A 26,449-nucleotide genomic window follows, 5' to 3' on the forward strand; every position below is an offset into this window, starting at 1 on the left:
TCCATTGCATTTTGCCACTTGCAGTGGGAATTGTTTCAACAGGTCCTAAGACAAATATGTTTAGAGAGTGGTTTACTTTTTTATTTAATATCTCTGAATAGAGTTGAAAAGTCTCACTGTGCCCCAGCCAAGTATGAGTATTGAATGGCAATGCAAATGTGGGCTAGCAGGAGAGTCTGTTGACAGAAACGGGGAATGTTCTATTTCCCTACTTCTGGAGGTGTAACTGCATCGCCTCTGAAGTTCTGAGTTATAGGTGAGAAAACTGAAGGAACAGTTCTTGCAGCATTCTTGTTAGAAATGAGCAAAGCCTTTGAAGGGCCCCCACGTGAGACAGTATGCGTCTTGTTCTTAGACAAGCACAAATGGGAGATTTTCAGCTGCGTGTGTCTCCACTCATGAGTCATCCTCAGAAAGCCTGAGGCAGGAAGCACATGGCTTTTCCCCTGGAACCTTGAGATACTCGTCCTCACCCTGCCAAACAGACTGGTCTCCGCCAACATCTCCCTTGTCCAGAAGAAGTTAGGTTGTCCCCACGTGAACCTGGCTCCGTCTTCACTCCCCAGCTGCTGAATTGGGCTAGCTTACCCCAGCACTCAGAAGCATCCTGGCCCCTCCCTGAAGAGTGAAAGGTGCAGCTGTCATGGAACAATCCAGAACAGCAGCACCCCTTACTGCACACTAGTTTATGCCCAGCACTGTTCTAAGAGCACTCAATGTGTTATCACATTTCCTCCTCTCAACTGCCACGTGAGACCTCTCTTACTTTCTCCATTTTATAGGTGAAGAAATTGAGGCTCAGAAAACTTGACAAAGCTACACAGCTCGTAATGAGCAGCTCAGGGATTCAAATCCAGGCAGTCTAACTACAGAGTCCTCCTTATTCTTTGATATTAGACTATAATCACTGGGTATCAGGCCCAGTCAAACAACTACAAACTACAGAATATCACCAGCAAAACTTAATTTTGTTCTTTTGCATTAATGTTTCATAGAAAATCATTAAGTTTTTTCAGATTTCAAATACATATTTTTTCTTCTTTTTGATATTTAAGTCTAGATCTCTCAGACAACCTCTGTTAGCAAAAAGATCCATAGCCAGTGACCTTGGTAGAAGATAAACCCCAGAAAACATAAGTGTTGGGGACATCTTTTCATGTCCGTTTATTGCCCATTCTTACAAAGGGGCACATGAGGCCGGGCGCGGTGGCTCACGCCTGTAATCCTAGCACTCTGGGAGGCCGAGGTGGGCGGATCGTTTGAGCTCAGGAGTTCGAGACCAGCCTGAGCAAGAGCGAGACCCCATCTCTACTAAAAATAGAAAGAAATTATATGGACAGCTAAAAATATATATAGAAAAAATTAGCCGGGCATGGTGGTGCATGCCTGTAGTCCCAGCTACTCGGGAGGCTGAGGCAGTAGGATCGCTTAAGCCCAGGAGTTTGAGGTTGCTGTGAGCTAAACTGACGCCACGGCACTCACTCTAGCCCGGGCAACAGAGCGAAACTCTGTCTCAAAAAAAAAAAAAAAAAAAAAAAAAAAAAAAAAAAAAACAAAGGGGCACATGAAGGAAGCTGTCATCTCTCTCACTCATTGGCCCTACGAGCCATAAGTGCTGCTATGAAGCAGTCATAGGTGCTGCTTCTTTAAGATTTAAGTCAGTGAAGACCTCAGTCCAGAAGCCTTTCCTACCACCCTTTATTCTCTGCCCTCCTTCTAGCACTTGGCTCTCTTACATGTCCTGTAGCACACTCAGTTAATCTCTCACCTAGAATTTCTTCTTCTCAGCTGTAACTCTCTGTTTACTGGCCTGCTTCACACATTGGGCTGAGAAATGACAACCCGAGACTTAAGGCTGTACTTTTATTTTATATTCCTAGATCCAACACAGAGCCTCACACTTATTAGGAGTTCAAATAAAATTTATACCATGAGTTTATATTCTGACATCCCGGTCTATTGCAAGCTCTTGGTTACACTTCCAAAAAATACTTTCTGTGTAAAGTATATATGTTGGATTTGCTGTGACTCTAATTTTTGCCATTTTCACTTCCCAGTCCTCCAAATCTGGAGATAACGAAAGGGTATGGATACCAATGATGAGACAGCAGAGGCTAAGGGAGAGCAAGATCCACTGGGTATCTTGGCGTCATTTTTCTCATCGTTGCACAGGCGGCAGATAGATGAGAATAATCTAAGCAGATCAGAAATTCATCCTTCTTCACACAAGTAGGCACACTGATCATTAAGAGATACTATAGAGGTGTTGCATAGAAGACCTAACTTCAGCATCACACAGATTCGCTTCAAAGAGCCAGCTCCTACTCCGATGTGAATAACTGTGCTACTTCAGGTAAAATAACAATTCTAGATTTCACGTTCTTCAACTCACCATGAAATGAAGACACAATAATGAAAACTTCAGAGGGTTGTGATAATTAATCTATGTAAGTATCTAATCGATGTAACTAGCTTAGCATATACTCATGTACTCAGCCAGTCATGTACTCAGCCCATAGTACATGACTGATAAAAGTTAGCTGCTCAATCATCAGCTGCCCAATCATTCCTTACAGCTAATGTTATTGCTGCATTTTGTATGGCATGTTCACACATTACTGTATTTGATTCTTGTAACATCTCATGAGTTGAGCTGGGAAGGTTTGTTTTCCCATTGGCTATATAAGAAATCTTAACTTCTGAGAGATGTACTGACCTGTCCAAGTTCACACAGGAAAGGCATGATGGTAAAAAGATAATGCGGAACTCTTCTGATTTTATTACCCCAGGCTGCTAGCCAGCGCCCTCGCCTCTCTCACTGTACTCTTAAAGGCAGGGCATACCAGAGAAGCAGCTATGGCAAAGAACACTAGTTCAGTGTTGTGAAAGGGGAGGGATGGAGGGAGGCTACAGAAAAGGAAGAAGGTAGGTGGTGCTTATGGACAGAGGAAGGGTGACATTTCTCCTTGGTACTGTGCCTAGATTTCAAAAGAGGGCTGCACGTGGAAGGGACATGCAGGTAAGGATATCACGCTCACTGCTGTTCGAATGAAGTCCACGACACATCACTCCCAAAAGTATGCTCTGTTTCTATGTTCTGTTTTCCATACTAAAGTCCATGTTTGACCTCTTAATGCTTATTTGTTCTTTTACAATTTTTAATACTAAGCAGAGCATAGAATAGGGTTGGGTAGAGACAACACTGAGAATGGAAGGAGGAGGTTAGAGAATACAGCTTGCACATCACTCAGAGCGCTGGTTGCTGGGGGCCTGAGAATCTGATCCTAAATTCTTTTGTATCTAGTAGAAGGACGAAAGTTTCACAAGATGATATGAAGGGTGATGGAGGTGAGACACTACAGAAATTTCATCCAAACAAATATTAAAAGTAAAATGGCCATTATGCATAAACCAAAAAGTCTACCTAGAGCAGGATTTGCAGCATCGAGTATTCTGAAAAGTGAAGCCTCTGAACCTTGCAAATCAGGGAATCTTTGCATATAACTGAAACTGACAGGTCTGTCATATCCTTCCCCCAGGCAGAAAGGGCTGGGATGGATGAAAATGTTTAGCTACAACCTGCCCTTGAGATAATTGCATGTTCCATACAACATCAAACAAAAAGATGGTCCTGACTTTATTGGCATACAGTCCTATTAGCTTGTCAAGAATCCTGTGATCTCAAACTGCAAGAATAGGCAGAAAATGACTATTCGGGGATATTAAGGGATTGCAGGGTATTCTCTCCATAGTTGCATTATCACTATTTTTTTTCATCCTCCAATCATTCTGAGTCACATTCTGGAGGAGAATAAACGAAATATGATTTTCCCACAAGGCAGATGGTGCAATTAAAAAAAAATGACACTGTTTTTGTGGGGCTTAGGGAAGTCCCATCTGATTTTCCCCACATCTATAAGCTTTTTAAGAAGCAAAGAAATGTAGGCAGCTATGACATGATTATAGCCAGCAGGCAAAGGGAAGCAATGAAATTAGATTTCTGTAAATCACCTACATTTCAATTAACTTTCAGGACGTTTTAGTTGCGACAGGTTGTTAGCCATAGATTCAAAGAGGAAGTCAGAATAAAATGACTGAAAAGTCAAACTCCTCTCTCTAGAAACAGACAAAGCCCCTCTATGCCTGCCACACAGTTATAAATAAGAAGGTTTGCATTTTAGCCCGGACCTATCATTCTACAAATATTGAGGTTCCTAGAGGTTAAGTGGGATGCCTACTATCACATAGCTACCTAGTGGCGGTGTCATGACTAGAATCCAGGATTACTGATTTGTAGACTGACACTTTCCCTGGTATCACATGACCTGTCACTTTTCTAAACATAAAGTATTTGCAGTTTTAGGTTGGAAGTGACCCGAGAAATTCTAGTATACTTGTTGGTGGTGGTTGTTTTGTTTTGTCAGCTTAGCATGTGTTTGCGGAACCATCTTTTCTCCATTCTCACTCCATATGGTTGGGGAAACTGAGAGCCTTCCTCTAACTTAAGGGATGGGTGTATAATCTGGGTCTGACCAATCAGAGTTCTTATCTTCCTGGGCTTGAGGATTGGTGTAGGGTCAGTCCCAAGACCCCAGCTAAGCCATTTAGAACACTATCCACGACTACTTCTGGAACTATAAAGAATGATTGCTAATACATGTGGCATATTGAACAGATGAGACTTAAGGGATCTAATTAGCATACAGGTTTTTTTTCTTATCTCTTGCTGTCCCCCGAAATATATATTTACCAGGAGAAGTTCTTCTAGTGACCCTGCAGGAAAACTCCCATAGACCTATAAATTTCTTTTCACTCTCAGCAAATAAAAAGTTCCCTATACCTTTAAGATGTAATCCAGTATTTAGAATGTCAGGTCCCATTGGTTAGGCCCACCTTTCTTCAAAGCTACAGCTATTTGTTCTCCCCGAACTGAAGCTTGTGGCAGACAAAAGCTTACAGACTGGCAAAGATGAAATACTGGTCTTTTCTTCTACTTTCTCTCTTTCCCTAACTTACACCTCCACTTCTTTCTTCTCCAACTAAGCAGATTTCTCCCCCTTTAGGGTCAAATCTGAGAGGGAGGTAGTGCTGCGTGGAATAGAAGCAGGAAGAAGCAAGAACGTTTTTACTTGACTGGGACTGGTGGTCCGGCCTTGTGCACTGACTTTCTCCTGAGTGTTGCCATGGGTTCTTTGGAGACCTCTAATGTTGGGGTTCTCATACCATCTATGCCCTCAACCAGATGAATATTTCATCATTAAGCCTGGAAACTTATTCCTACTGCAGCCATAAGACATCTGCAATTCAGTCTGTCTATTGGACAGAATCTAAGACAGCTACACTGACAGCTCTTTCCTATATATTTCCCACACACAGGCTGTTAGGGGCAGAATTATTGTCCCCCTCCCAGATTCATTCACATGTTGGAGTACTAACCCCTAGTACCTCACAATGTGATTGTATTCATTGGGAGATAAAGCCTTTAAAATGGTAATTACAATAAAGTGAGGTCATGTGGGTGGGCCCAAATCCAATGCAACAGGTGTCCTCATAGGAAGAGGAGACTAGGACCAGATAAGTGTGTGCACACAGAGGAAAGTCCTTGTGAGGACACAGCAAGAAGGCAGCCATCTGTAAGCCAAGGAGAGAGGCTTCCGAAGAAACCAAACCTGGTGATACTTTGATCATGGACTTCCAGCCTGCAGAACTGTGGGATGATAAATTGGCACCTGGTCTGTGATATTTTGTTATGACATTCCTAGCAAACTAACATATGGTCCAAGGGAAGCACACATGCACCACTGTCAAACTCTGAAGTTACATGTCTAACAGCAGCAATTCCCCTTCATTCTGCTTCTAGGGCAGATCATCAACTTTTCTCTTCTGCTCTTGATTTCTCAGGAGGAAGTCAGATACTGGCCAATTGCAGTGGAAATGATTGCAGAGGATACAGGTCAAGTTTCCAGAGTGATTCTTTTAAACCTCCCCGTCCCTCTTTCTCCAGAATAGCTTTCCCCAATTCCTCCTTACTACTACCCAAACTAACCTTTTTGATAAGGGTGAGAGATGTCTAGCATTGTGTAATTTGGTTTGGGTTAACTTTTGTGAATTCCGCATACGGTTTAGCACCTCCTTAGTAATGCAATAGCTATAGAACCTCAGTGACTCAGCTGAAGCTTTTATTTACCAGCCATACCTGAACAGGTTCTACCTTTGCACATTTCAGTTAAGTAAGCTAACTTTGGAGTCAGCGTTCTCATTGCTTGTGTTCTCATTTCTAAAGTTTCAGTTGAAATAAAACACATCTCTTGGCAATGGGCTTCTTTTCAAGTGATTTATTATTGATTGGTTTAGTCCCATCATCCCGTCGGGGAAACTGGCAGTAGCAATTCCAGTAGCTGGAGAGCTGGGTGTGGAGCCAGAGTCCTCATTATTTCGAGGGCCAGGCAGAAATACACCTTAGAGCTCAGAAGGACCCCTGGGTGTGGAGGTTTGAATGGAGACTGAGGCAGACTGAAGGAGGGCAAGTGACTAGAGCCAAAAATCTCTGAGCTTTGAAATTGCAGATTTCTGGTATGACAGAGATACTTGAATCTTTAGTGCTTCACAATAATCTAATCAGTCTTCATTTCCTGACAGCACTTTCACTGTATTATCTTTCATTTCTAAATTTGATTTTCCATTCTATTCAGGTCTATTATCCTAAGTGAGGCTCTCAATAACTCTCACCTGGGATTCAAGTGCACATTTGTTTATACATGTAATTTTATACACAATTTCATAGGGTTTACTCACCTCTGAAATCCTTCTGTGGGTCTTACAAGTTAAGAGCTTCTCTTTTGTGGACTGGCCTGGACTGGCTTTGACTGTCATCCTGAGCAAGGCAAGATGAGTTTGGTGTTATTATCTATTTTTAAGCCTAAGATGTTATCAAACATTTTATTAAGTGCTCATTATATGCCAGGAACTATGCAAAATACTTTCATTTTGCATGAATGATCTCATTTGTCCTTACCACAACCTGCTGAAGTGCATACATTTTTATTCCTACTTTACAGATAGATGAGAAAACAGGTTCACTGGTGTTAGTGTAAAGTCACAGTCACAGTGGCAGACTCTGAACTCAAATTTGGGCCGATCCCGCTTAAGGATAATGTTATATTGCCTTTCTTTTGGCACCCTCTTTTCTCTGCCTGGAGCTATGTTTCATGAGCACATTCCTAATCTTTCTGAGTTAGTCAGGATAGGCTATACTGTGCTGCAATAACAGGTAAACCTCTACATTTCAGTGGCTTTGCACAGTAAAAGTTCATTACTCTCTCACCTAAAGTCTCATGTGGAGCCTGCAGCCTTCCTGCATCTTATAGCTATGCCATCTGGAATGTGTGGACTTTAAGCCAGGGATTTCAAGGGGAGAGAAAGATGGAAGAGGCACAGTAGCTCTTAACTGCCTCAGCTCAAAAGAAATACATCATGCATACAATCCACCTTATAGAACCTTAGGAAATTTTATTACCTTTACAACTCTTGCCACCAGCATAGTAAAATGCATCATATTTCACAGCCAGCCCAAAGGAATACATTGTCCTAAATATTATATAAGCTCAGCTATTTTCTCTGTATAATATTTTTCAATCCTCTCATCACTATAGCAACTCACATTCTGCAACATACAGAGAATTGTTATCAAGAGTGTTGGAAGAGGAAAGCTGTTGGTGAGTCTAATTTGGTGTTCCTCAGGTGTTCACTTCTTCTTCTTGTGACCCCTTGTCTTCTTGTGATGTACAACCTCTGCAGTGAACCCAAGAGACATTTGTGTGTTTCTGCCACCTGGATGCCAAATACGACACCTAAATCTGTGAGTGACCATCCCCAGGATGAGCATCTGCATATCAAAGTAACATAATTCTATAAGTCCTTCAAAGCAATTTTGGAAAAAGTTAAAAATCTATAACAATCTAACTTTACAGTAATCACAAAAAGACACTATAAAAAGCCCAAAGGTAAAAGAAATATATTTAATAGAAGCTATGAAATGTCCCTATCCTTCAGTAAGAAAATATAGGGTGTTGGAAAACTGTCTTACCAAAATATAAATGGAAGTGTAAGACAAGTTGCTACTCTGAAAATTATCTGCCTGTATTAATCTTGACAATTCTATCAGGATATATGGCCCCCTGCCTTTTTTTCTTGTCTTCTCAACCATAATAATTTTTTGAGCACTAGGCATGGCACTAGGCAATGTGTGTGTGTGTGTGTGTGTGTGTGTGTAAGTATGTATTCTATGCAATTTCTTATCATCCTGGTAACATAACAAGGGCGAAAAGAATCTCCATTATATAGTGAAGTAAACTGAAGTTCAAGAAGGGTAAGATATTTCTTCAAAAACCTGGTAAGTTGTGAAGTGGACATTCAAACCCTGGTTGGGATGACCTCAAAGGGAACCCCCATCACCACATTTCAAAGGGGGTGCACAAGACCTCCTGCAACACCTCTTAAAGCATTCTGGATAAACATAACTATAAACATAACTAATTCTGCTCCATCTGGACCAGCCAACATGTGATGGGAATAAGCAAAGAGAATGGAAGGACAAGAGCCTGGAGGCTTTCTGTCTTTGTCAGAGCCCTAATGAGAACCCAGCCAGGTTACTAAGGATGGCACAGCATACTCCCTGCACCCTTGCATGCTTCCGCTCCACAACTAGTTCATTCACTTATTCATTTATGAGTTGGTTTATTTGTTCACTTATTTATTAACTCACATTTTTTTTTATTGTTTGCCCTACTTCTGAATGCTTTTCTGTTTGCACCCTCCTTAGTCCAGCCTCCACACCCAGGACTACATTGAAAAGGATACCCGTGCCCAGCCCTCTGAGTATTGAGGACTCCAGACCCACACTTCCACACCCAGCGTCCCAGTAACTGTGACCACAGCTAGTTTTATGAAAGGACAGTGAAACAAAACCAACTGGCAATAAAACACTTGAGAAAAATCTCCTCATCAAGAGATTGGTTTTATTTCGATTGAAACCTTGCAGATGGGGAAGTAATCTTCAAAGCCTGAAGGCTCTAAAGCCAGGCAGCCCTGAGCTCAAATCCTGGTTCCACCAGTTCTCATTGTGGGACCATGATCAAGTTGTCACTTGTAATGTGGGGATAAGGATGGTGGTGCCCAACCCATAGGATGGGAGGGTCAGAGAGGATCATGTAAAACACTTAGCACGCATGGCAAGGCACATGCCAGTTATGGTTCTAGGTGCTGGGGACCCAGCCAAGAAGAAAACTGAGAAAGTCCATGTTCTTATTGGTCATGGGCTCTAATAAGGGGTAGGGGGGAGATAATCAATAGATAAATAACTACATAATATTCTGAGTTGTGATAAGTGCTAAGAAGAAAGATAAAGCAGGATAATATCTGAAAGTAGCTATGGAGCAATTGGGTTACTCTTGAGGGAATGTAGGGGAGGAAATATCAACCAGAACAGTTCCTTCTTTACCTGTTTACATACTGTGCTTCAACAACAGGTTTGAGTACTTCTGTGTTGCACTGACTCCCTCATCTAACAGGCCTAAAAGTTTCAGAGTCTCAGGACTCAGTGCTCTGCAGGAGCCTTTGCACACCAGCCCTGCACCCACATTGGAGCCCAGGAATTTGGCTTCTTCCTTCATTCAACAGAGGATTATTAAGGAAATACTCTGTGGAGGTGAATCTAAACATGAAAGGACACTTCCAAACCTTCTCCAAAGAAGATGAAGTAACATAGATCTGCCCTCTTTTGTGTGAATGTCTTAATCCTGATTTTCAGAGACCACATTTAGGCCCCCAAGATCCGCTAACAACTATCTCCTAGAAGGCTTTATGGGACTCGTGTCTGCTGGCATCCCAGACGTCCGTGAGGCATGCTGACGTGTTAGACTCTGAAAACTCTCAGGGTTACTAAAACCAACTTGGGGATGTCATTTAGCAAATGTAACATTTAACAGGTGTTTTTCATACCCACCAATAAATTATGGTGTTTTTAAATTTCCCATTTCTCTCAAAAAACGATGGGCCCCATGGAAGAGATAATAAGCTCAGTCTTGTACGACACCAAAATTAGAGAGAGACAGAGAGGACAGGGAGGAAGAGAGAGAGTGTGTGCAAGTGAGCTGCAGCCAGACAGAGCTAACAAGACACCAAAAGGTGCATGTCCTCCTCCTGAGTTCTGACCATTCCCTTAACAGAGGTAAGTGACAATGAGGTTAAGGAGCCTTCAGTGCACCACTGGGGTCTCCTCTACTCTCAGATCACCACAGCTAGAGCAGTGGCTCTCAGTCGTCCCAGGGAGGACAATTGGCAATGTCTGGAGGAATATTTGATTGCCACAGTTGGGTGTTGAATGCTATTGGCATCTAGGGAGTCAAGGCCAAGGATGTTGCCAAACATCCTCTAATGCACAGGACAGTCCCCAGCAACAAAAAATTATCTGCCCCCAAATTTCAATAGAACCAAAGTTGAGAAACATTGATTTAAAGGGAAGATGTTGGCAAAGATGGCTTTGATAGACATGTGCCATCCACTTTTACTTTAATTACCAAGTTTTTCACCCTCTATGTAAGCCTGGCCTTCTTCATGGAGCCTTTTGTAATGAATCTCAGCCAGAACAATCCATCATTCCTTTCATCAGACTTCATAGAAGTTTTAAAATTAATAACGTTGCCATTATAACCATTATTATCTCCATTGAATGCCAAATATTTTGCATACTCATTTATTTTAAAACCTTTTAATAAGCACCTACCATGTGTAAGGAAAAGTACTCAGGGACGGGACCACAAAGATCCAGAAGACAAGTTTCCTGTTCTCAAAGAGCCTACAGGTGAGGGGTAGATGGTGCGTTACATTGCTAGGGCTTCAGTAACAAGGGGCCAAAACCTGGGTGGCTCAAACGACAGAAATTTACTGTCTCACAGTTCTGGAGCCTGGAAGTCCAAGACCAAGGTGTGGGCAGGGTTGATTCTGTCTACGGGCTGTGAGAGAAAACCTGTTCCAGGCCCCTCTTCTCGTGTCTGGTGGTTTCCTGGCAATCTTTTGGGCTCCTTGGCTTGTAGAAGCATCACCCTAACCTTTGCCTTCATCTGAGGACAAAGTCATATTGAATGAGGGCCCACCCTAATGCCTCATCTAAACTGAATTATTAATAATTATATCTGCAATGGGCCTATTTCCAAATAAACTCACATTGTGAGGTACTGGGGTTAGGATTTCAACATATGGATTTTGGAGGGGACAAACAATTTAACCCACAACAGTCGGCCAAACTGATTATTACAGTTCTGTAATTATAGCATGAAGCAGTAAGTCCTGTGAAGGAGGGCAGTGCAGACCACGGGGGAGGGCTCCCTGACTCAGACTGAACCTCAGGGAAGACAGCATAGCAAAGATGACACTACAGGTGAGCCAAATAGGCCCCTTAAATTAGAACTGTCACCCATTCCACTCCCCTAAACTCCAGACTGCTTCCTGCATCTCTCTGCAGGTTTAATCAATATCTCCGACAGACACCCGAAATTAATATATCCAAATGGAATTCCTAATTTCCACCCTCACTCCCAAACATACTCTGTCGATAATATTCATCTCCTCCCTTTCTCTTATGTGTGATATTTCTATCAGAAAACCTGATTTGATCTACCTCCAAATTATATATATAACCACTTCTTAGAATATAACCACTTCTTAGAACCTCCATTGATATTACTTTGGTCTAAGGTACTGTCATTTTTGGCTGGTGTAATTGCAGTCACCTCCTACAGAAATCCTACTCCACCCTCCTCCCTGCTAGTCTCCATTCAGCAACCAGAGTGAGTGGTTAAAATGTCAGTTTGAATATCTTGCTCTTTTCCTCAACACCCTCTGAGATTTCTCATTTCTCTCAGTAAAAGCCAAGGTTCTCTCTGAACTGCTTTTCCTACAGCTTTTGTATGCTCACTCTGCTCCAGCTACAACAGCCTCCTTGCAGTTCCTCAAAACAGCAAGTTACAAACTCACCCCAGGGCCTTAGCACCAGCCCTTCTCTTTTCCTGGATCACTCATCCCTAAGTTTTTGAGGCTGACTTTCTTCATCTCCTTCTAATCTTTGCTCAGTAAAAACTATTTGACAACCCATATAAAATTGTAACTTCACCCCCAGGTCCTTCTGAGATCCCTGCTCAGATTTTTCTTTTTCATGGGATTTATCAACTTTTAACATATTCTCTAAGTTATTTATTTTTTGGTGTTTATTTACTTTTAATGCTTATTGTTTATTCTGTGTAAGCTCCAGAAGAGTAAGCATTTTTTTACAGATGGGATCTCACTGTGTTGCACAGGCTGGCCTCAAACGATCCTCCTGCCTCAACCTTCTGAGTAGCTGGGACTATGGATGCACACTACAGTGTCTGGCTGGAGCAAGGATTTTTATCAATTTGTTCAATATTGTATTCCCAATATCTACAGAAGTACCTGTAGATCCTTAATAATATTTGTCAATATATAAAAAGACAAAGGAAGGAGGGGAGGAGAGATGGAAAGAAGGAAGAAAGGAAGATCTGAGAGACCAAAATAGATGCCCCTTCATCAACTAAGATGATCTCAAAGGTTAAGGAAACAAAAGTTATGTAAGAGGCAAGGGCTCAGGGCTTAGCTGCCATGGCAAATTTCTAAATTCCTATGGCTACAAAAATGACCCTTTTCTTAAACTCCCTAACTATAGGAGCTATCAGGCAAATTATTCTAACTCTAATTTACAATCAAGACCACTATTATGAATGGACAGAGGACTGGCCTTACAAATATTCTTTTCTGATAAGCAACTACAACCTGAAACCAGTTTCAACCAGCTTACAGAGCTTGTGCACAAATTGTCTCTGTGTCCTACAGTTCACCTTTGGACTTACAGAACCAAATTCCACCTCATTTTAATGCTGAAATCCTGCTCCAAAGTGAACAGGGGATGTATGTCACATATATGTTTACTCATTTCACATGCGCTCAGCTTCCCTCATAAATATGTACAACTTTTCCACAAACCTGACTAATACATATGACTCTATTGTATGATAAGGACCCTGCGAAGCATAAAAATCCAACCTCGCCTCTCTTTCCTCGAAGAGAGAGCACTTTCTGTCCATGCCAAAGACTATGTCTTCCAAGTTTGCAAGTGGATACTGCCAATAAAGCTCCTTTCTGCTAATTAGACATCATGGTGGTCTTTTGGATGACAGAAGGAGACAGAGGAGAGAGAGAGAGAGAGAGAGAGAGAGAAGAAAGAAAAAGACAGAAAAATTTAGAAGGAAATGATTTAGGGGACTCCTTCCAGTGGGTACTGTAATCATAGTTATCTAACACTCTGGACACAGGAGTAAACTCCAGTCTCCTTCTGGGAGAAAAATAATCTGCCATCCTTCTTCCATCCTTCTTCCTGAGTGCTTTCCCCAGATTTGGACACAGAACTCAATCCAACCCAGCCAAAGTCCATCCTAAGGCATGGTCCAGTGAGCCAATAAAGTTTCCTTTTAAGTCGTATCTCAGACTCCTACAAGGAAAAAAAACCTAAGTCCTCCTCTCCCCTGTGCACACACTCACATAGGACCTATTCCCATATTATGTATGGAAGTATGGGCTCCAAACCTCGCATTTTATTTCCTCCCCCCTGCACTGCCATGTGTTTGATATACAGTGCACCACTTTTTAATGTTTTGGCAGCTTCATCTGTGAATAAAAGAAAGGGATGGGGCAGGAGGCAACAGTAATCATCACAATTTATTTTTTCTTGTCACATGAAAAGGAACAAATCTTTTTGGGATAATTCAATACTTTGAAGAATGGCCCAGAAACACAAGTAAAAGCTATCAATGTCTCTTCCAGCCAAAGAGGCCTCAAGAACAAGGGTGTCCAACTTTTCTTTTGAAGAAAGCTTTAAATTCATCTCACTATTTTGGAATATGAGAAAAATATTTTTAAATGCCTCCCTTTGCCTCGCTTGTTTTGTTTTGTTTCCCTCCTGCTGCTCTCAGGGAGTATGAATGAAGGAGAAGCCATAAATGGAAAGGACAAGACAGAGAACTATTTTCTTTTCTTGAGTTTTCTGCCACTAAAATGAAAAGATTATAATAATAATAGTCACTATTTATTAAGTTCTGCTAGGCACATCATGGTGTCATTTAATCCTTTTAGAAACATACAAGGAAGTTATAGTATTAATCTTTTTCTCCACTTTGCAGAGAAGCCTGGGGCCGGGGAGGTGGGCTGGGAACTTGCCCAGAGTCACAGCCCGTCTTAGCTGCTGGAACCATTCTCTAAACTGGGCACTTCACACGGACCATCTTGTGCCGTCTCCGCAGTATCCGTAGAGTAGATACAGTATTACCAACATTTTTATAACTTGTGAGAGGCTAAGCCGTAAACTCAGGGCAGAATTCAAACCAAGGTCTTTCCAAAACATGTGCTCTGTCCCACGAACTGTCTCACACTTTGTCAGGAGAAATGTTCTGAGTATTAGCTCAGAATACATGGTCACCACGCGTGGTGCACAGTGATAGATTTAGCCTTTTACTATGGAGTTTCTACAAAGCTGTTCTAAAACGTCCTTGAACAAGCATTTGCTGAGGCCTCCTCTGGGCCAGGCCTTGGGCTGGACACTGCAGGCCTGGCCACAACAGACATGACCCAGAACTTGCCCCCAAGGAGCTCACAGTCTAGGCGAGATGGGGGAGGGGTGGAGTGCAAATTAGAGAGCATGACACAAAGTCACACAGTTACACACCACACACTCAGTAGTAAAGAGGCCCACTAAGCCCTAGAGCAGGGCTTCTCAAACTCAGCACTGTCAGCATTTGGGGCTGCATAAGTCTTTGCTGTGGGGGCTGCCTGTGCATTGTGGGATATTTAGCAGCGTCTCTGAATTCTACTCACTAGATGCCAGTAGCACCCCTCCTCCACTTGTGACAACCCAAAGTGTCTCCAGACTTGCCAAATGTCCCCTGGAGGTGGGGGGCAACATGGCGCCCAGTTAAGAATCACTGCCCCAGAGGTACAACGTGGTAGAGATAAGCAATGAAGCAAAATCACAGGCTGTTAATAACGCTACATGATTTTTCAGTAAGGGCTTATTTACACACCAAGTACTTTAGAAACCTGATCTCATTCCACCCTCATAATGATTTTATGGTGTGTACAAACTGGAATGATGTCCATTTATAGGTTAGGGCACTCAGACAGAAAGAGCTTAATCGACACATAGCGACAGGATAGTGACTGATACAGCTGGCATTTGAATCCTGGCCTGTCATGTTAATCAGTGCATTGAGGATATGGAAAGCACTTCTAAAGTTTTGCTAGGCTCTGTCATTTTCATTACCTGTCCAGAGACTGAATCTAGAACCATCAACATAAGAGAATGAATATTTATAATATTTATAATTTTATATACAGTGTAGTCCTTTAGTGATTATTCTGTTTTATCCATCCCAGGCCTAATTAATCTAGTCTGTTTTGGATGATTTGGTCATGGGAGTCTGGCTTATATATCTAATGAAAATATTTATTAATTCTGAAGAATGAGATAAGTTTCATATCTTGATTTATCCTTTGGCAGTCCCATCACTAACTTTGTGGGGGCCAAAAAACTCCTAAAGATAATAATATGCTACTGGCTAAGACCAAACACAGCCAATTATTTCTGTTGGAGTTTCTTAACAAGGCAAAAAAGCAGACCTGATTGCCTCCTTGGTCTTAAATAAAAAACTGCAAGGGACCTAAGTGTTAGTAGAAAGTTTTCATTTAAATTGCTGATTCAATCATTCAAGCAATGCAAGTAAATTACTATCAGATAAATTTTCTAGGTGTTTTTCAAAAAATTCTAAGTGGAATACTTCCTTCATAGGCAGGGTATTTAAATAGCTCATTCACTAGGTTTACATAGCTTGAATAGAATAGTCATTATTTTATATTCAATCTTTTACTCCAGTGGACAGTTAGGATCTGTTCCTTGGGACTCAATTTTTTGGTATCTGTGATCTATTAGCTCATTATCTCAAGCCAAGTAAGTACACAAACATCAACATAGGAACAAGAATTTTCAATAAAGCTTTAAGAAATCAGTGGATTTAACTGTGGGTTGTTGTCTGTAAAATCAGGAACTGGGGGTGAAAAAAGCCACCAGCAACATTCAGTGGCCGGCACACTAATTCACAATTAGCCCAGTACATAGGAGGGGTCAGAGAGAACAGACCTATAAGTCCAACTTCTGACAGTCGAGCATAAATCAGTGCATATAGTTTTGCCAAATGCATGTCACGTGTTGTGTTCTGATGTCAATGACTTGATTTAAAGGAAGAATAACTTGTAGGTAGAATATCGTTTATATGCCTTGCTCAAGTTTGCCCTTACACCATTTAAGTGGAGACAGAGAGCCAGATCTGCTAGTTAATGTAACAAACCTCCCACAAGAAGCAGGGAGGTTGGCCAACTTAAAATGCAAGGCAAGTTATTTTCATGCACTTGTAAATTACATTAGGAATAAGTGATGGGAAACATTGGACTTATAACAAATTTATAATTGCTACCTTCAATTACTATAAGAAGCAAATATAAAATAAAGAACCATCTGAATGTAATCAAACTATATATATTTTATAGATTCCCACAACCAAGATTTTTCACTAATTTGAATAAGATTTCCCCCATCACCGCAGATATACTTACTCAGATATATTAAAATAATAAGCTATCTAAATAATAGGCCTACCGTTCATGTATACATAGGAAATAGTTAAATTCCTTCTGGTTCAAACCCTTCATAGCTAATCAGAAGTCCTGCCCCACTCTCAATCTGGCCAACTCCTATTTATCTTTTTAGGTCTATACTTAAATGTCACTTAAAAAAGTTTATTCCCGAACCTCATAATTGTAAGTTCCCATGTATTCTCTCTCTTAAAAGCTGTACATTTCATTCATAACATTTATAGAAATTTATAATTTCATGTGCATGTGCTTATTTGTTTAGTGCCTGTTTTCCCATTTAATGCTTTATCTGCCCCTGTAAATCCATGCCCCAGGGCCACATGGGAGACTTGATGTGTACATTTAATGAATAAATAATGAATAAATGAGAAACAGAAATAAAAGTGACCATGTGTTCCTTAAGAGAAGCAAAGAGCAGCTCCTGTTCCAGGTAAGTGCTGACTGCATTTTGATTCTCTTCCAGAAATGTCTGTGCTTTCTTTTACTTGTTGTGTATTTATGAGGAAATTCTTTTTTTCTTGAGCCAGCTGGAATGGGTCTCTGTTCCTTGCAACAGAAGTGTCCTGAGTCATAGTCAGAGAATGGGAGCACGTAGACATAACAGTCAAAGTGAATATGGTAACAAGGTAACATTCCAGCAAGAACATCTGCGGAACATATTCCTCTCAGTATTGCTTATCTTTCCTTCATCTATTCTGAAACTAAAACCCTGAACCAAATTTACTTCCAGAGTTTAACCCTTTGATAAACTGGCCTCTGCCTCCACCTGGTGGACATACAGAAACTTGTGGCAATAAACTACCCCAAGTGAAGATTAAAAAGATATTAGATCGCTCATGTCTCAAAAAGGAAAGACATACCCCCAAATTTAAATAGATGACCTCCTGGGATGTGCTTCACCCACTCAGAGGCACTGAAGAGAAAATAGTTTGGGACAATCACTGGACTGTTGCTCTCAGCCCCCATTTCTGCCTTTCTATATTCTACTGTGCATTTTAAGAGTTCAGGGGCCCTGCATAGTCCGTTTTCCTTGTTACTTGCTCCTATGGTTTGAATATTTATTCCCTCCAAAACTCATGTTGAAATTCGATCCTCAGTGTGGCAGTATTGAGATGTGGGCCTTTCAGAGGTGATTGGGACATGGGTTTATCCATTCATGGATTAGTGAATTAATGGGTTAGTGGATTAAAGGGGGTGATCACAGGAGTGAGACTGGTGGCTGTATAAGAGAAGAGGCACCTGAGCCAGCATGCTCACCGCCTCGCCATGTGATGCCCTGTGCTGCCTCAGGACACTCCGGAGTGTCTCCACCAGCAAGAAGGCCCTCCCTAGATATGGCCCTTCAACCTTGAACTTCTCAGCTTCCATAACTGTAAGAAATAAATTCCTTTTCTTTATAAATTATCCAGTTTCAGGTATTGTGTTATAAGCAACAGAAAATGGAGTACAACACTTACCATCTGGCTTCTGTTGATTTCTACCAACGGGAAATCCTGGCAGAAGTTTGAAATGTAGGTGTGGAGAGGGACTTGTTTTCTATTCCTGATTCCATCGGCATTTTCCAGGAGCAAGGGACAGCTAACACTCCATCATCATCTTTTAGCAGTTCTAGCACCCACGGCAAGGACTCCCGTTACCTGCTGAGTAGCTGCCCCTCAGTAGTCCCGGCACCTGTTTTAGGCGGTGCTTTCAGAACTGGCCCAGGTAGGTCCCTTCTCCATGGCCCTGGGCTCTTATGACCCTTTACTACTTCAGCCAGCGGGGCTGTTGCTGTTCCCAGCAGCCACTTAGCACAGTTACCTGAGTGTAAGCAAATTCTTGTGTATCAGACTCCTGTGTTTGAACAACCTAGAGTGGTTTCTGACCCACTTCTGCCTCAAGGCCTGAATATCCTGATTCAGATGGATTTCAGGAAATGAAGAAAAATAACCTGGTGAATAAAAAAGTTAGATTTCTTCTTTTAGAAAACCATAGGAGAAAACAGAAGCAACTGAAGTGATATATACATATTTAACTTTAGAAGTGACAATAAATTATAATAGAAGAGTGACATGTTTGCCTACATGCTATTAAAACTTTTAACATTTTTTAATTCAAAGAAAAAAAGCACACAAACACTAAAGGAATTCTCAGTTTGGAAAAATATTTGTAGTCACTGTGTCAGTATGAGTATTTCCCAGTTGTGTTACAGCAAGACCCTCCAAACTGCTCTCTCTGCTTTGAGTTTCTTCTCTTTTTAAATCACTCTGCATATTATTGTCAAAGTTATACTTGGGAGAAAATTAAATTCTGTCAGTACCTTCTTTGAACTACTGGCCAACAAAGAGAGCTTTAGAAGTAGTTAATTTCATAATCAGTCAAAGAAATACAGTGAGGTATCTGCTAATTCTTTTCTCTCTTGGATGCAGCTTAAATTCTTCTTCAGGGGAGACTTTTCTGACAATCTTCCCTATACAATTACAGCAATTTTCAAAACAATATTCTAAATAAATAAAATAGAGAATAGAAGAACAGAGAATATCAATGAACCCAAGGATGGGTTCTTTGAAAAGATTTTTAAAAATGGATAAATCTTTAATTAGATTTAGAAAGGTAAAAAGAGGGAAGACTCAAATAACTAAAATCAGAAATGAAAGAGGGGACATTACTACCCAATTATAAAAATAAGTAGATTATAAGATTACTAAGAACAATTGTATGTCAACAAATTGGATAACCTAGACAAAATGAACAAACTTCTAGAAACACACAACCTACCAAGACTGAATCAAGAAGAAATAGAAAATCTGAACAGACCTATAACTAGTAAAGGGATAGAATCAGTAGTCAAAAACCTCCCAAAAGACAAAATTCCAGGACTCGACGGCTTCAAAAGTGAATTCTACCAAACGTTAAAAAAAAAAAAAAAACACACACCAATTCTCCTCAAAGTCTTCCAAAAAAATTGAAGAGGAAGGAAAATTTTCTAATTCATTCTGTGAAGCCAACATTATTCAATACCCAAGCCAAATAAAGATAACACAGGAAAAGAAAACTACAGACCAATACGTTTAATGAATATTGATGCAAAATTCTCAAAAAAGATACGCTCAAACTGATCCCAACAGCATGTTAAATGCATTATGTACCATACTAAGTGGTATCTATTAATGAAATGCAAGTGGGGTTTAACATATAAAAATCAATCAATGTAATATACCACATTAACAGAATGAAGGACAAAAACCATGACTTTCTCAATTGATGCAGAAAAATCATTTGACAAAATTTAATTCTGTCTTACAATAAAAGCATTCAACAAATTAGGAATAAAAGGAAATTATCTCAACACAATAAAGTCCATATATGAAAAACCCACAACTAACATCATACTCAATGGTGAAAGACTGAAAAATGTTCTCTACGATCAAGAACAAAGGAAAGATGCCTGATTTCACTACTTCTACTCAACATAGTACTAGAAGTTCTAACCAGAGCAATTAGCCAAGAAAAAGAAATAGAAGGCATTCAAATAGGAAAGGAAAAAGTAAAATTATCTCTGTTCACAGATGACTTGATCTTAAACGTGGAGAACTAGAAAGACTTCACCAAAAAAAAAAAAAAAAAAAAAAAAAAAACCCTGTTAGAACTAGTGAACAGATTCAAGCAAAGTTGCAGGATGCAAAATCAACACAGAAAAATTAGTTGTATTTCTATACACTAACAATGAACAATCCTAAAAGGGAATTTCATTTATATAGCATCAAAGAGAATAAAATATATAGAAGCTGATTTAATCAAGAAGGCAAAAATTATACTAAAAACTACAAAATATTGCTGAAAGAAATTGACTAAGACACAAATAAATGGAAAGACATCTTATCTTCATGGACTGGAAGACTTAATATTGTTAAAATGTCAATACTAACCAAATAAACTATAGATTTGATGCAAACCCTATCAAAATTGGCATGACAATTTTTACAGACATAGAAAAACTAATGCTAAAATTCATGAGGGATTCCCAAGGGACTCCAAATAGCCAAAACAATCCTGAAAAAGGAGAACAAAGTTGGAGTTCTCACATATCCTAAAGTTTGATCCTTACCTTATACCATATAAAAAAGTTAACTTAACATGGACCAAATTAACAACAGTGTATTGTATTTTTCAAAATAGCTAGTAGACAGGACTTGAAATGTTCCCCATACATATAAATGATAAACATTCAAGGTGATGGATACCCTTAATACCCTGATTTGATCATTATACATTATGTGCATCAAACAAAATATCACGGGTACTCCATAAATATGTACAAATATAATGTATAAATAAAAACTAGACCAAGTACCTCAATGTAAAAGCTAAAATTCTAAAAATCTTAGAAGAAAATATATGGAAAAATCTTCATAAGATTGGATTTGGCAATGATTTTCTGGGTATAATATCAAAACTCAGATAACAAAGGAAAAAATAGATCAATTGGACTACATCAAAAACAAAATGTTTTGTGAATCAAAAGACACTATCAATAGAGTGAAAGGCAACCCATAGAATGGGAGAAAATATTTGCAAACCATATATGTGATAAGCAGTTAATATCTAAAATATGCAAAGAACTTCTACAACTCAACAACAAAAAACCTAACAAACCCGATTTAAAAATGGGTAAAGCACATGAATATATATTTCTCCAAAAAATACAAATTGCTAAAAAGCACTAAAAATACAAAAGCTAAAAAATAAAAAGATGCTCACATTACCAATAGCTAGAGAAATGCAAATCAAAACCACAGTGATATACTACTTTATACCCATTAGTACATCAATTATTTTAAAAAAGACAAACAAACAAAAAAACAAAACCAGAATATAACTGTGAGGCTATGGAGAAATTGAAATCCTTGTGCATTGCTGCAGAAATATAAAATGGTGCTGCCACTATGGAAAAGAGTATGACATTGCCTCAAAAATTAAACACAGAATTACCATATGAGCCAGCAATTCTTCTTCTAGGTAAATACTCAAAAAAACTGAAAGCAAGGATTCCAACAGATGTGTGTATACCCATGTTCATAGCAGCATTATTCACAATAGCCAAAAGTTTAAAGCAGCTCAAGTACCCTTCAATGGATGAATGGATAAACACAATGTGGTATAGACATACAATGAATATTACTCAGTCTTAAACAAGAAGGGCCTTCTGACACATTCTAAGACAGGGTTGAAGCTTGAAGACATTATGCTAAGTGAAATAAGCCACCCCCAAAAGGGCAAATACTGTATGATTTCACGTCTATAAGGTACCTAGAATAGTAAATTTCATAGACAAAAAAAGTAGAATGGTGGTTGTCAGGGGGTTGGGAGAGTGGGAATGGAGAGTGAGTGTTTAAAGGGTACAGATTTTCAGTTTTTCAAGGTAAAAAAAAAAATTCTGGGGATGAGTGGTGGTTATTGACAATACAACAATGTGAATGTACATAATACCACTGAATTGTACACTTAAAATGGCTAAAATGGTATATTTTATCTGATGTATATTTTACCATGATAAAAAATTCTGCTTGAAATGACCAATAATCAATTTATCACTTTAACATTTTATAATTTTGCTTTCAAATAAATTTCAATGTAAAATTTCTTTCTATGATTGAAATATCAAGAGATAAATATATTTTCTAATGAAGTAATTTACAAAAATACTTTATACATTCTGGAAAGTAATACTTTGTTGATTACATAGCTCGTATACATCTTCTCCCATTGTATAGCTTATCTTTTAACTTTGTATGAAATTGTCTTTGTTTTTTGAGGGGGTACTGTCTTGGTAAAGAAATGTATTGCAAACTGTTTCCCTACCAGCAGACCTGTGAGTTTCTCTCTGCTTTTGGATTGCTGAAGTACTTTTGTTGGTGATTAGTTTTATATTATTTTTTTCCCTCAATACTGAACCTCAAAATTCCTTCTCCATTTTTTCTACTGCTAAACTTTAACTTTTAGACATAGAGTTCTCAATTGCAGGCAAAAATATACAACTCCTACTCTTTTGAGAAAAACAGAAAATTATTGTGAGAAAACTGATGAGAAGCTAGAGGATGAGGCCTAAAAAATGAAGAACTGAACAACTGTGAAGAGCTCTGCAGAAGAAACCAGGGCAAAGGTGATGCAGCAAGGTCTGGTCCATGAGAACCTTCCTCCTGCAATGGATCCCGTGTCTTTGAGGGTCACCCACTTGAGAGTCCAAGTTCCTAGAGAGAGTTTCTGATTGGGTGAGTGCAGCTCCTATGCCCATCCCCTGGCTGTGTCAGGGTAGAGATGGAGAGGATGTGGCCCCTTTGTTTGCCATAGGGGAGAAACTGCTTCCTGTTGAATCCACAAACAGAAGCAAATCTCCCCAGTGGTGCTAAAGTCAAGGAGACTTGACTGCCAGACAGCCACACAGCAGCAATGTCCATAACAATGAATTTTTCCATCATTTTGACCATGGTCTTAAATTTCTTCTTTTCTGTCTCAATCATACACCTCATTGAAGGACTTTAAATAGATTAGAATCTGCCTTTTAAGTACCACTAAAAAATTTTATTTTTAGCTCAATTGTATTGTGACTTTTTTTTTCAGTTTTCCAGTTTATACTTTTTTTTAATAAAATAAAATTTTAGATGACATAGTTTTTTTTGTGTGTGTGTAACACTTTATATCCACTACTTTTACAAACCAGGTATTATTATCACAGATGAGATGGCATTTCCATTGTTCAAGGTCATGTTGAGTAAGTTCTACAGGGAAGTCTGTAGATGACATAGTTTTTATTGTTTGATTCTCATTGTACAAGTATTGCCTGTAAAATTAACATCCTGGGTTGCAGGCAGTGCTACAAATTGATGGCTTGCAATGCTCGTTTGTTAAGTAGATGAAATTCCACTATGAACATAACAAAAAGTCAAGGACTTCTGGGGCCCCATGCCCTTTCTCCTGAAGGAGTTCATTCATCCCTCCTTCCCCTGCTGTAAACCCAGTCTAATGGAAACTGCTATTGCGGATGAGGCGGGGGACACGGAGGGAGATTTTTCTTTCTCACTAATTCTGTTCCTTTACCTGTAAAGCCTTCAGTACACAAATAAAAATAGAAGAGTAAAAAAATAAGTATCATAAAGAGCATTAGGATTGAAACCTAAACTGAATATTCTAACAAGTGCCTGTTAATGGGAGGAGTCTAGGTCACAAAGAAGGCAGGTGTGAGCAGTTAACAGATTTGAAGCAAGATTTTCTCATTATAGGAAAGTTGTCTCTAGTCATACTGCCTGTCTTTTCAATAGCACAGTATAATAAAATATAGCATTTAGTTAAAAAGCACTGATTAATATATTAAAACAATCATTATAATGAAAATGGTTCATTTTTACACAAATTAAAAAAATAAACATCAAACCATTGTTAGATCAAATTACTTACCTCCTGGGCACTGGCTAAAGGGACAGCTCAATATAACACCATTTATCTCTAAAGCAGGTGAGAATCTCGCCTCCCCTTCATCCCCAGCACTGTGTTTATAAAAGGCCTCTACTTATCTCTGCACTGCAGTAATGAAGTTTGAAAATGGAAAAGCTAAACTTTCATTTCAAGATAGTAGAAAGGATGTGATCTTTCTGAAAAATAAAAGCGGAACTTAGATAAGAAATTGTGAGAAATCCTGGGAACATAAAAGGCCAACAGACTGGATTTGTGAGGAAATTCATAGCACAAGATAAGTATGAGAAAGTTCTAGCACAGAAGGCAGGAGCAGCACCCAGGGTATTCTACACTGGTATTTAAATGTGGAAATTCGTTTCCAGTATTTCTTGGAAAATTTATGTATTTCAGAATGGCAAGAAAAATTAGTTGAGAAATAAAGGAAAAGGGAAAAACTATTTAATTTTTCTGTAAAAATTAAAGACAAACAATCAACATAGAGGCATTACTGGTTAGAAAGAACTCACTGATGTCTAGTTGAAAGCAAGATATTTGGCAGCTTAAGATTAAGGCCGAAGTTTCCAGGAACCTAAGCAGGGCAGTCTTGCTGTGACTGTTGTCATGTTATCAATAGGTGTCCATGGCCCTGTCTGCTGCTAACGGTGAGTTATTCTTGCAAATAAAATAAATATCAATAAGTTTTTCTGTATGGTATACTTTAAATAAGCCTTATGACTGGTGTGACAAAAAAATACCAAGTTTGGAAAGCGAAATAAGTCCTTAAATTAGCAACTTCAACTCATGATTGTGTGTAGTACTGTTATTTTGCTAGCAGATTCTAATGTTATATCATTCGAATACTGTCCCAACAACATTTTCTGGCATTTTCCAGTTCTGAATATTTGCTCTGGATTACAGTTCTTTGTAAATATGTGAAGAGATGGAATGCAAGAAGAAGATGTATTACTAAAGCATACTCCCTTGGGAAATCAGAAGATGATCTAAAATCTGAATTTGTAAAAACAATATTGATTTCAATAGAAAAACCAAAATTATTAAAAAAGGAAATGAGCTTTTATGAAGCTATATGTATCCTAATGCCCAGAAGATGGCTTCGGATGCATTCTTAATAAGTGAATAAACATCAATGCAAAATAAAAGACTACTGGATAGGGAGACTGATGTTTTGCGTGCTAAAATTCAAGAATGTTAACTTTTAAACACTAAATACATATGATATAATGTTTAAATTTTAAATTATTTTTATTTGACATTTGTTTTATTTTCATGTTCCCTTCTTTCAATAATGTTTTCTATTGGAAAATGTCAATGTCAGGTAGAGATAACTTTAACATGTCATTAAAACATACAATTTTGTCCCAATATATTGGTTTATTATAATAATAAACAAAGCCTATGAACTTTTACTAAATACTATGGGAGAAAAGTGATTCTTAGTTGATTATTATGGTCACTTGTTACTACTTAAAAATATGTAAATAAAGTATTTTTAAAAATACAGAATAATATCATTTCACGAATTCCCTAGAATTATTGGAGATGCTGATTATTTGTTCTGAAATCACAAAGACTAATATCTGTTGAAAATAATCTATGCCCACAGGTAGTGAAAGCCGGAGGCAGATGGGGCCCAGAGAAAGAGGCTGAAAAGGCACTACCTGTCCCGGCCAGGCGGCGGTGCCTGGGGAGGTGCAAGGACTGCCACCAGGTGGCAGCAGTGAGTAGGGGAGCTTAAGTCTGAGACAGGAAAGGCTGAAGAGAACACAAGCCCCACACTCAGGAGGCACTTTGGCTAATCCTACTTAGTTTCCTTGTAAACTATTAAGATATCGCAGCTGCCAAGTTCCTTAATTTTCTGATTCTGATTATTCATCTGTTCGCTTGATTTTGACTGGTTAGCAAGAAAATATAAGTATCATGGTCAGTTTTATTTTCAAATAAAAGTGGAAAGCAACAGTCTCTGGCACATAGCAGACACTCAATAAATATGTGTTAAACAAATAAGTGGATAATGCAATTCACAGAGGAACAGAGAATCCTTTTACCTGGGACTGGCCACTTTCCTGTAAGTCAAAATTATACAAAGCCAATCAAATTTCCCATAAAGAAAATGTTGTGATTGAAGATTAGATTCTCTATCATAACCTTGATATACAACCTTTTATAAAATTTTAAAAGATTGTCATCTTTTCTAACTTCAACCAATTGGAGAGTGAAGCATCCACTGTAA

The sequence above is a fragment of the Eulemur rufifrons genome, chromosome 7 (genome assembly GCF_041146395.1).
Source record: "Eulemur rufifrons isolate Redbay chromosome 7, OSU_ERuf_1, whole genome shotgun sequence".
NCBI classification, from domain to species: domain Eukaryota; kingdom Metazoa; phylum Chordata; class Mammalia; order Primates; family Lemuridae; genus Eulemur; species Eulemur rufifrons.